Raw genomic sequence first — 10,252 nt, 5'->3', positions numbered from 1 at the left:
CTCTGGTAACAAACTGAGTCCCAGTCAAAGATTGAGCTGAGAGCACGGCCCCAGTCTGGGATCTAACTTCTTCTTGGTCATCAGGATGATTCCCTGAGAAGATACAGTTAAATCAGTGCCGCCTGTCCCCTCTGTTCCTCCTGTGCTCTCTGAAGGGTCAGGCTGTCATGGGGATACAGATAACTCTCACAGAATCCCACGTCCTAAGAAAAAGTCTAGTTCCTCCCTGCCATAAGGCCTTTGCTTTTGCTTGGCTCCACCACTTAATAGAAAATGAGAGTCATATAATTCTGAGTCTGAAACACAACTCTGCCATTCCGGGGCTGTGGGACCCTTGGACAAGTGATTTCATGTCTCTGAGCCACTGTGAAAACAGGCTAGCCATTCCCATCTAGAAGAGCCTAGGTGGGGACTGCTTCTCTGAGAAAATGAGACCTGGACTGTGATCAAAGAGTGAAATTTGGGGGTGCGAAGAAGGGTGAGTATCCAGAACCTTCCAGGTGGGCTGAGGAAACAGCTGGACCAAGGGCTAGAACAGAAAGGCGGTAGGTTCATGAAAAGAAATAGAAAAGTGTCCAGTATGGCTGGAGCATGCTTGTGGACAAGTTACAGGATTTTTTGGCATTTTTTTGTTTGTTTGGTTTGAAGGTGGGGGTGGTACCCTGTATAGAATAAGATTTGCATTTCTAGAAAGTTCTTTGGCTGAAGTGTGGAGGGGGAAAGACTTTGGGAGGCCAGTTCTGGAGCTAGTGCAGTGGTTAGGGGAAGGGGATTAGAGCTTGGACCACTGTGCTGGCAGAAGAGATAACAAGAGGCAAGTGAAGATGACATGTATTTGGGGTATAAAACTGGGTTTATAAGAATTGAATTTGGGTGGCTCACGCCTGTAATCCCAGCACTTTGGGAGGCCCAGGCAGGCGGGTCACAAGGTCAAGAGATCGAGACCATCCTGGCCAACTGGTGAAACCCTGTCTCCACTAAAAATACAAATATTAGCTGGGTGTGGTGGCGCATGCCTGCAGTCTCAGCTACTCAGGAGGCTGAGGCAGGAGAATCACTTGAACCCGAGAGGCAGAGGTTGCAGTGAGCCGAGATCATGCCACTGCACTCCAGCCTGGCAACAGAGCGAGACTCCATCTCAAACAAACAAACAAACAAAAAAAGAATTGGGTTTGGGGGGATGAGGGAGAGGAAGGAATCCGGGAAAACCCCTGGGTTTCTGGCTCTCCTGCAGAGCTAGTGGTGGTTATTCCTGGAGATGGGGAACGTGGAGGCCAAAGGGACGTGGGGAGGGCTTATACATTTGGTTTTGAACTCCTTAAGTTTAGATGCCTTTGAGGTACCTGCAGACTGTTGGATTATTTTACAGTGCATTAAATGTCCCCAGCCAGCACGTCCAAGGAAGGTGTCCTTTCCTGTGGTGAAGGAATATGGACAGGTGGAAAGGCATTTGTCAGCCCTATGGCAGAGGGTGTGCCCAGGCCTCTGTCTGTGGGGCAAGGAAATGACGTTCACTAACTCCCCAATTCCACGCATTTGTTCTCTGCCAAGCTCCAGATTCTGACAGTCAGGCAGCCACTCCCAACCTCATCCCCCAAACCCCTGCCAGGGGCTGGGGGCTCATGACGTCTACACCCACCCCCTCCCCTGTTTCCGATGGTCAGTGGAAAAAAGGAAACTGCGCGCTAAGCAGGGCTCTGCCCGAAATAGCATCTGGTGCCTTTCGGTCAGCGAGTTGTCCGAGCGTCCATGAGAGAGTGACAGGCCGGGACCCAGCCAGGAAATGCCACCCCTCCTCCACCCGCCCCAAACGGAGGCCCCAGTCGGGCAGGAAACCCGGAGCGCCTGGGGTGGGGGTGGAGAGGAGGGAGGGGAGGTTGAGACCCAGACTGGTACGTCTGGAGTCTGGAACTGGGGCAGCAAGAACATGGGACAAGAACAGGCTAGCTAGGCTCTGACTCTGAGGCCGTTGTTCCCCACCACCACCACCACCACCAAAGGTTGCGTTCTCCCTATACCCCAAAACTGAGCCTCTTACCATTTTTCAAGTGTTTCTGCCTGCCCTTTCTGAGTACTGGACTATCTCTGAGCTTCTCCCCTGAGTTTGTTCTCCAGAAAGATGCCGTGCATGCACTCTGATAAGCAGCCAAGTTTATTTTTAACAAATTACATTGCAGTTACTGTGTGACAAGTACTGTCCTAGGCACGTTATAAGTATTAATTCAGTTAATCCTTGCAAGAACCTAATGAGGTAGGGACTACTCCATTTTGTAGGTAGCACAGAGAGGTTGAGCAACTTGCAGAGAACACCCAGCAGGTAAGTGGTGGAGGCAAAATTCACACCTAGGGCAGTGTGGCTTCAGGCCACAGTGCTTCGAAGGCAGCAAAGCAAGCACAATGATCAGGCAGACCTGAGCTCCTATCCCTGCTCCCTTAGTTGCCAGCTGTTTGATACCAGGCAAATTACTTAATCTCTGAGTTTCACTTTCCTCATTTGTAGAAGAGAGGTGATCATTTTCCATACATAATACTGTTTATATAAGGATTATTTTTAATGAGGAAAATTTCAATTTGAGGAAATGTCATTATTTCCCTCTTCCACTTTCAAAGGACTATTCTCTCCATTTTTGCCCTTGTCCCTTGCCCTGGAAGAACCCCTATCCCATCAGTAAGCAGGCCTCAAGAATTCCGAGCTTGAGAGTCAGGTCTGTGCTTCCAAACCCCAGGACTGCTGTCAGAATTCTCAGGGATGGAAGGAACTCCACTCTCAGTGGCTCTCAAAGTGGATGGTCAGCATCACCTAGGAACTTGTTAGAAAAGCAAATTCGCCGGGCGCGGTGGCTCAAGCCTGTAATCCCAGCACTTTGGGAGGCCGAGAAGGGCGGATCACGAGGTCAGGAGATCGAGACCATCCTGGCTAACACGGTGAAACCCCGTCTCTACTAAAAAATACAAAAAACTAGCCGGGCGTGGTGGCGGCGCCTGTAGTCCCAGCTACTCGGGAGGCTGAGGCAGGAGAATGGCGTAAACCCGGGAGGCGGAGCTTGCAGTGAGCTGAGATCCGGCCACTGCACTCCAGCCTGGGCGACAGAGCCAGACTCCGTCTCAAAAAAAAAAAAAAAAAAAAAAAAAAAAAAAAAAAAAAAGAAAAGCAAATTCTCAGGCCTCACCCCAGGCCTACTACTACTGCTCTGAGGGTGAGGCTCAGCAATCTGTTTTCCCAAGCCTTCCTGGTGATTTCTGACACACATACAAAATTTGAGAACCACTTCTCTAGTTTACAACCCACATCTGTAGCAAAGGCCAAAGTAAAATTGTGTTAAGAAAACACCGTGCTTTTTGGTTTTTTGAGACAGAATTTTGCCCTGTCTCCCAGGCTGGAGTACAGTGGTGTGATCTCAGCTCACTGCAACCTCCTCCTCCCGGGTTTAAGTGATTCTCCTGCCTTGGTCTCCTGAGTAGCGGGACAACAGGTGCGCACCACCACACCCAGCTATTTTTTTTTTTTTTTTTTTTAGACAGAGTCTCCCTTTGTCACCCAGGCTGGAGTGCAGTGGCATAATTTTGGCTCGTCACAACCTCTGCCTCATGAGTTCAAGCAATTCTTGCACCTCAGCCTCCCAAGAAGCTGGGACTACAGGCGCGCACCACCACGCTCAGCTAATTATTTGTATTTTTAGTAGAGACAGGGTTTCACCATGTTGTCCAGGCTGGTCTTGAACTCCTGACTTCAGGTGATCTGCCTGCCTCAGCCTCCCAAAGTGCTGGGATTACAGGCATGAGCCACTGTGCCTGGCCTTTTTTGTATTTTTAACAGAGATGAAGTTTCACCATGTTAACCAGACTGGTCTCAAACTCCTGACCTCAGGTGACTGCCGATCTCAGCCTCCCAAAGTGCTGGGATTATAGGCATGAGCCACCGCGCCTAACCTGTGCTTTTTAATGTTTCAAAGCCATTTTCCTTTCCCTAACCCATGCGGAAGACCAAAGCATGCAGAAGCATGCAGAAGACTGAAGTTGCTTTCCAAACTTACAGAAGAGATAGTGTCTAAGCTTAACTGTCCTTATGAGCAGAGAACCCCAATAGCTCTGCCATCAATGATTTTATTCCCAGAGCTGTTAGAAAAGGACAGAACATGTGCACAGCCACCAGTTCTCTGGCTAGCAAGTAGTTGTTGATACTTACTGAGACAGAGCCCTGGCCCAGGAGTACACACTAATACATGTGGACAAGACCCCTGGGCCCCTGAAGGGGACTGTATGTCCTGGGGACTGCCATGTGTGCCTGCACTGCTTCCTACTTCTGCCTCTGTTCTGTCTTTTGATCCTCCACTATAACCTGCCGGGTTGCTTGTGTGATCCCCACTTTAAAAATGAGGAAACAGGCTCATCTCACCCAGTCACTCAGTTGGTATACTTCCAAGTCAGCTTAGCCCCAGTGCCTTCTCCATTCCTGCTGGTTAGAATGAACTATGTATTACTTTGGGAGAACTATTTCAAAATCTTGAACACTTTGGATAGCACTGTGATATCCCCTGGTTTCAATCCTTTGAGCTTAAAGAAGATAAATAGCCACAATTATCATGAAAAGATTCTTCAACTTGTATTAAGGAAATATAAATTAAAACCACAATGAGATGCCATGACACATCCACTAAAATGGTTAAAATTTAAAAGACTGACAATACCAAGTATTGCTGAGGATGTGAAGGAGCAACCGGAGTTCTCCAGCAACATTGTTGAAGGAAATGCAAAAATTACTCAAGCACTTTGGAGAACTCTTTTGCAGTTCCTATGATAGTGCAGTTTATAAACATACATTTACTGAGATAGCTGAAAAATATATATCCACAAGAACACCTGTACATTAATATTCATAGAACCTTTATTTGAAAAGCAAAAAACAACAAACAATTCAACTATCCATCAACAGGTGAATGGTAAACAAATTGTGGTACATTCATGTAATAGAACACTACTCAGCAACAAAAAAGAAACAAATTACAAATGCCAGAAACAAACTGACACATGCCAGAATATAGACCTCTCAACAACAGGCTCAGTGAAAGAGGCCAGACACAAAAGACTAATTAGCGTATAATTCCATTTATATGAAACTCTAGAAAAAGCAAAGTTTGTTTTTTTTTTTTTTTTTTTTTTGAGACAGAGTTTCACTCTTATCACCCAGGCTGGAGTGCAAAGGTGCCATCTTGGTTCACCGCAACCTCCGCCTCCTGGGTTCAAGTGATTCTCCTGCCTCAGCCTCCCAAGTAGCTGGAATTACAGGTGCCCGTCACCACACCCGGCTAATTTTTGTATTTTTAGTAGATATGGGGTTTCACCATGTTGACCTCAGATGATCCGCCCACCTTGGCCTCCCAAAGTGCTGGGATTACAGGCATGAACCACTGTGCCCGGTCAGCAAAGCTAATTTCTAATGGCAAAGCTCAGATCAGCGGTGATGGAAGAGGACGTATGACTGCAAAGAGGCACAGGGAACTTTCTGCGTAAAGGAAATATTCTATATCTTTATTGTGGTGGTGGTTATATGAGTGTATGCATTTGTCAAAAGTCAACAAACCGTACACTAAAATGAGTCCATCTTATTGTATGTAAATTATGCCTAAAAAATTGACTATAAACATTCTTTGTGGCCCCACATCAATCTTACATCGTCCAGGAAAACTTTTCTGATCAATACTGTCCTCAGCTGCATTGATATCTCCTCCTCTCACCACTTGCTCTCCTGATTAGCATACCCTGGAGCCCTCCGTTACAGTCTAACTCATGCTGCTCAGGGCCAGGCACACAGGGCACGAAAAAGGATCTGGAGATAAGGGAGGAACAGAATTAATGGTATTTGAAAAAGTGACAGAGACATCTGCCAGGAAGTAGGGTTATGTCTTCCTGTGACCCTCAGTTTCCCTATCTGTAATAGGAATGGGATGGGGCAACCACAGGATCTCTCTCTCCCTTTTATCTCTTATCATCTCTTTCACTCTGCTTCTCATCTATGCCATCTCTATTTTAAGCGGATGTGCATTCTCTCTGTCTCTAAGTCTGCTCCTCTTTCCTACCCCTACCCTGTCTCTCCATCTCTGTCTTTAATCTGCTTCTCATCACTGCTTCCTTCCTCTTTTTTGGTCTCTGTTCAGGCTCTCAATAAGAACTCCAGCTGTGCACGGGTACCCTATAGAAGCAAGGCATGCCAATTCTCTTGTCACATTCCTGGCAGGCTGGACCTGTTAGAAAGTCATAAGCTGGTCTGTCAGTTATATGGGATTGGGGAGATGGGGAAATGAAAAGGGGGGTGGAAAGGGAAGGGGAGAGACTTGGAAAGGCATCGTTCAGGAGGCACACAGGCTTGGCACACTGGATGCAGGGGATTAGGCCTGCTGGACTCTGGCAGAAGCTCTGAGTTCCCAAGAAAAGCTGTGGCAGGAGGCCCTCTCCTCCACACGGCCTGTGTGCCCAGTCCAGAACCCATGCCACAGGACACAGCCTGTAGCTGATTAAGAGCACATGGTTGACTCTCAGGCCACCTTGGACTAGAATGCCTCCTCAACAACTTAGCAGCTGATAACCCTAAGCAAGTTGCATCACTTCTCTGTGCCTCAGTTTCCTCATCTCTAAAATAGAAGTAAAAATAACACATGAGGCTAGGCACGGTGGTTCATGCCTGTAATCCCAGCACTTTGGGAGGCCGAGGCGTGGATCACCTGAGGTCAGGTGTTTGAGACCAGCCTGACCAACATGATGTAACCCCGTCTCTACTAAAAATAAAAAAAAATTAGCCGGGCATGGTGGCATGCACCTGTAATCCCAGCTACCAGGAGGCTGAAGCAGGAGAATCCTTTGAACCTGGGAGGTGGAGGTTGCAGTGAGAAGGAGAGGCAGGAGAATCCCTTGAACTCCACCTCTCAGGTTCAAGGAGTTCTCCTGCCTCAGCCTTCCGAGTAGCTGAGATTACGGCACCAGCCACCACGCCAGGCTAATTTTTGTATTTTTAGTAGACAGGGTTTCATCATGTTGGCCAGGCTGGTCTTGAACCCCTAACCTCAATGATCTACCTGCCTTGGTTTCCCAAAGTGTTGGGTTACAGGTGTGAGCCACCATGCCTAGCCTCATTTATTCATTTTATTCCACATTTACTAAGTATCTTTTTTTTCTTTTTTCTTTTTTTTGAGACGGAGTCTCACTTTGTCACCCAGGCTGGAGTGAAGTAGTGCGATCTTGGCTCACTGCAACATGTGAGGAGGGCAGTCATTCACCCTCTCTGGAACTCAGTTTCATAGTCTGTACAGTGGGCATGGCCCTTGCTTCTTTGTTTATTTTAAACAAACACTTTTTGAGCAGTAGTGCTGGGCCCTGTGCTGTCTGCTGGGGATATGAGGGAACCCAAGAGTCCATTTGCACTGCCTCAGGAGACTAAGGTGTGTGCCTACTACAGGCTTACAAAAATTGAGAGGAATAGAATAAAATTGTGTACATAAGCTCAGTTCTTTTGTGGCACACTGGTGGGAATCTTGCTTCTCCCAGGTTATTCCCACATTGTCTTTTTTTTTTTTTTTTTTTTTTTTTGAGGTGGACTCTCGCTCTCTCGCCCAGGCTGGAGTGCAGTGGCGTGATCTCAGCTCACTGCAAGCTCCCCCTCCTGGGTTCATGCCATTCTCCTGCCTCAGCCTCCCGAGTAGCTGGGACTACAGGCGCCCACCACCACGCCTGGCTAATTTTTGTATTTTTAATAGAGACAGGGTTTCACCATGTTAGCCAGGATGGTCTCGATCTCCTGACCTTGTGATCTGCCCACCTTGGCCTCCCAAAGTGCTGGGATTACAGGCATGAGCCACCGCGCCCAGCTCCCACATTGTCTTGTTTCCCCACACCCTTGGGGAATTGGGCCCTGCTGAACTGGGTGGCAGGAGGAGGGGGAAGGGTGAACACCAAGTGAACCTCCTCGAGGCAGAGAGAGCCAAGGTGTTTGGTTGCCCTGGAACTCCCAGTGGAGCTGAAGGTCCATCCTCTGCTCCTGTGTCCCTTCCTCCAGCTCCTTCTCCTGTGTCCCTTAAACATGCCCACAGCGTGGTACCAATCACACTTATCTGGGTGTCTGTGTACCTCACCAAGACCCTCAAAAACTGGGACCACGTCTATGGTTTGTCTATACCCCAGCATATCATGGAGGCAGAGTAGGAGCAAATATATGTATGTTTTAAAAATAAGAGGAGCAGAGACAGAGCTGGAGAAAGAAATTGAGAGAAAGGGAAATCACCCAGCAGGAACCTGGGCCATGAACTTGAAGGAAGCGGGACTGGCTAGCCTTCCTGGCCCTAGAAACCAGCCACAGGGAAATGTGAAAGTACATCCTGTATGTCCTTGTGAGGAGGGATAAATATTTCCATGATTGCATGAACTGTGAGTCCCAGCCCCTTCCTGGGACAGCCCAGGAAATGCAGGCCTTAATGGGGCTTTGGGGATGGGTAGACTCTCCCTATCTCCACAGAGGGTCTCTGTGCTGGGTGGGGAGGTGAGGGCAAGCAGAAGTCTTGGAGAGTCACAGCACAGGCCCCTCCATGGTGGTTTTGGGGGTTTGGAGCAAGTCACTCACAGGAGTGATTCAGCTATGAAACATGAACCTGCTCCCCTTCCAACCAACATCTAACACCTAGTGTCACTTTATCAAGGTAGGACCAACGGTTTTAGGGAACTGAAGCACATGCTTATTTCAACCTGCTGCTCCCAAGGGATAAGGAGGAGAAAAAGAAGGAGAACATAGGCTCTGAAGCCATACAGACCAGAGTTCAAATCCTGACTTCACCACTTACTTCATCTGTGTGGCTTGGGCACGTCATTTTACGTTTGAGTCTCCATTTCCTCAAAGGGATAATCCCAATCTGATGGTCAGGTTAAGAGCATGAGATCTGGGCCGGGTGTGGGGGCCCACACCTGTAATCCTAGCACTATGGGAGTCCGAGGTGGGCAGATCACTTGAACCCAGTAGTTCAAGACCAACCTGGGCAACACGGTGAAACCCCGTCTCTATCAAAAAAAAAAAGAGCATGAGATCTGGAACCAGACTGCCAAGATTTGAATCCTTATATTGGCTGTGTGAACTTGGGCCACATTACTTAACCTGTCTGTTCCTATTTCTAGCCTACTAAATGGGAGATTAGAATAGTATCGACTTCATGCTGTTGTAAGGAATAAATGAGTTAACAAACGTAACAGACTTAAGACATAGCAGGTGTGTTCAGTAAAGGTTAAATATTGTTATTACTGCACCAAATTGTGATGATTAGATGAAGGAATATGTGTAATAAATGCTTTCCTTTAAACCCTACTGATCCCCAATATGGCAAGCAAATAGTATTGGTTCCGTAGCAGGCAGTTTCTGGTCTTTAAAAAGATCTCTAAGAATAGTTTCATTTTCCTTCCCTCAATCTCATTCTTATTCCACCATCCTGAACCAGGAGTTTGTCTCTTGTTGCAGGTGGTTTCTTCTGATTTGTCCCAATTCTTGGTAATTCTGAATACTTCTGAGTGTCTGCATGTGAAGCTGCATGTCTGCTTCCTCTTACCAGGAAAGGCTATTGTGAGGTCTAAATGAGATACTGAGTAGGACTCTGATCAGTGTTAGACGAAGGTGATTCTGCATATATGTGTCTGAGCATGCATACATGCACACCTACAACAGTAGGATCTAACAGCACCTTCTCTTTCTTTGTTATGCTCCCCAGAGTCTAGCACAAGCCCCCTGACATAGCAGGAGCATTCGGCAGATCTTTTCCATGTAGCTCTTCCTTGGACAAGGGAATCACACACAGTCCCTGCTCTTGAGGAGCTTCCAAGCTGGTTGTAATGAATTTTGTGAGAGGACAAGAAAAGGACCAGAGAAAGGGCTATGGAATTTCTTTTCTTTTCTTTCTTTCTTTCTTTTCTTTCTCTTTTTTTTTCTTCAGCCTTGATCTCCTGGACTCAAATGCCTCAGTCTCTCAAGTAGCTGGGACTACAGGTGCACGTGGCATCATACTCAGCTAATTATTTTGTTTTTTTTTTTTTTTTTTGTAGAGACGGAGCCTCCCTATGGTGCCCAGGATGGTCTCAAACTCCTGAGCTTAAGTGACCCTCCCTCTCAGAATGTTGGGATTATAAGGCATGAGCCACTGTGCCCGGCCTGCTATGAAATCTCAAAGAGGGATAATATCACTTCCACATGAGGATTCCAGGAACATTCTTTTAGGATGGGAGGGGA

The sequence above is a fragment of the Chlorocebus sabaeus genome, chromosome 20, assembly GCF_047675955.1.
Source record: "Chlorocebus sabaeus isolate Y175 chromosome 20, mChlSab1.0.hap1, whole genome shotgun sequence".
NCBI lineage: Eukaryota > Metazoa > Chordata > Mammalia > Primates > Cercopithecidae > Chlorocebus > Chlorocebus sabaeus.
Note: the sequence above shows the minus strand (reverse complement) of the source record.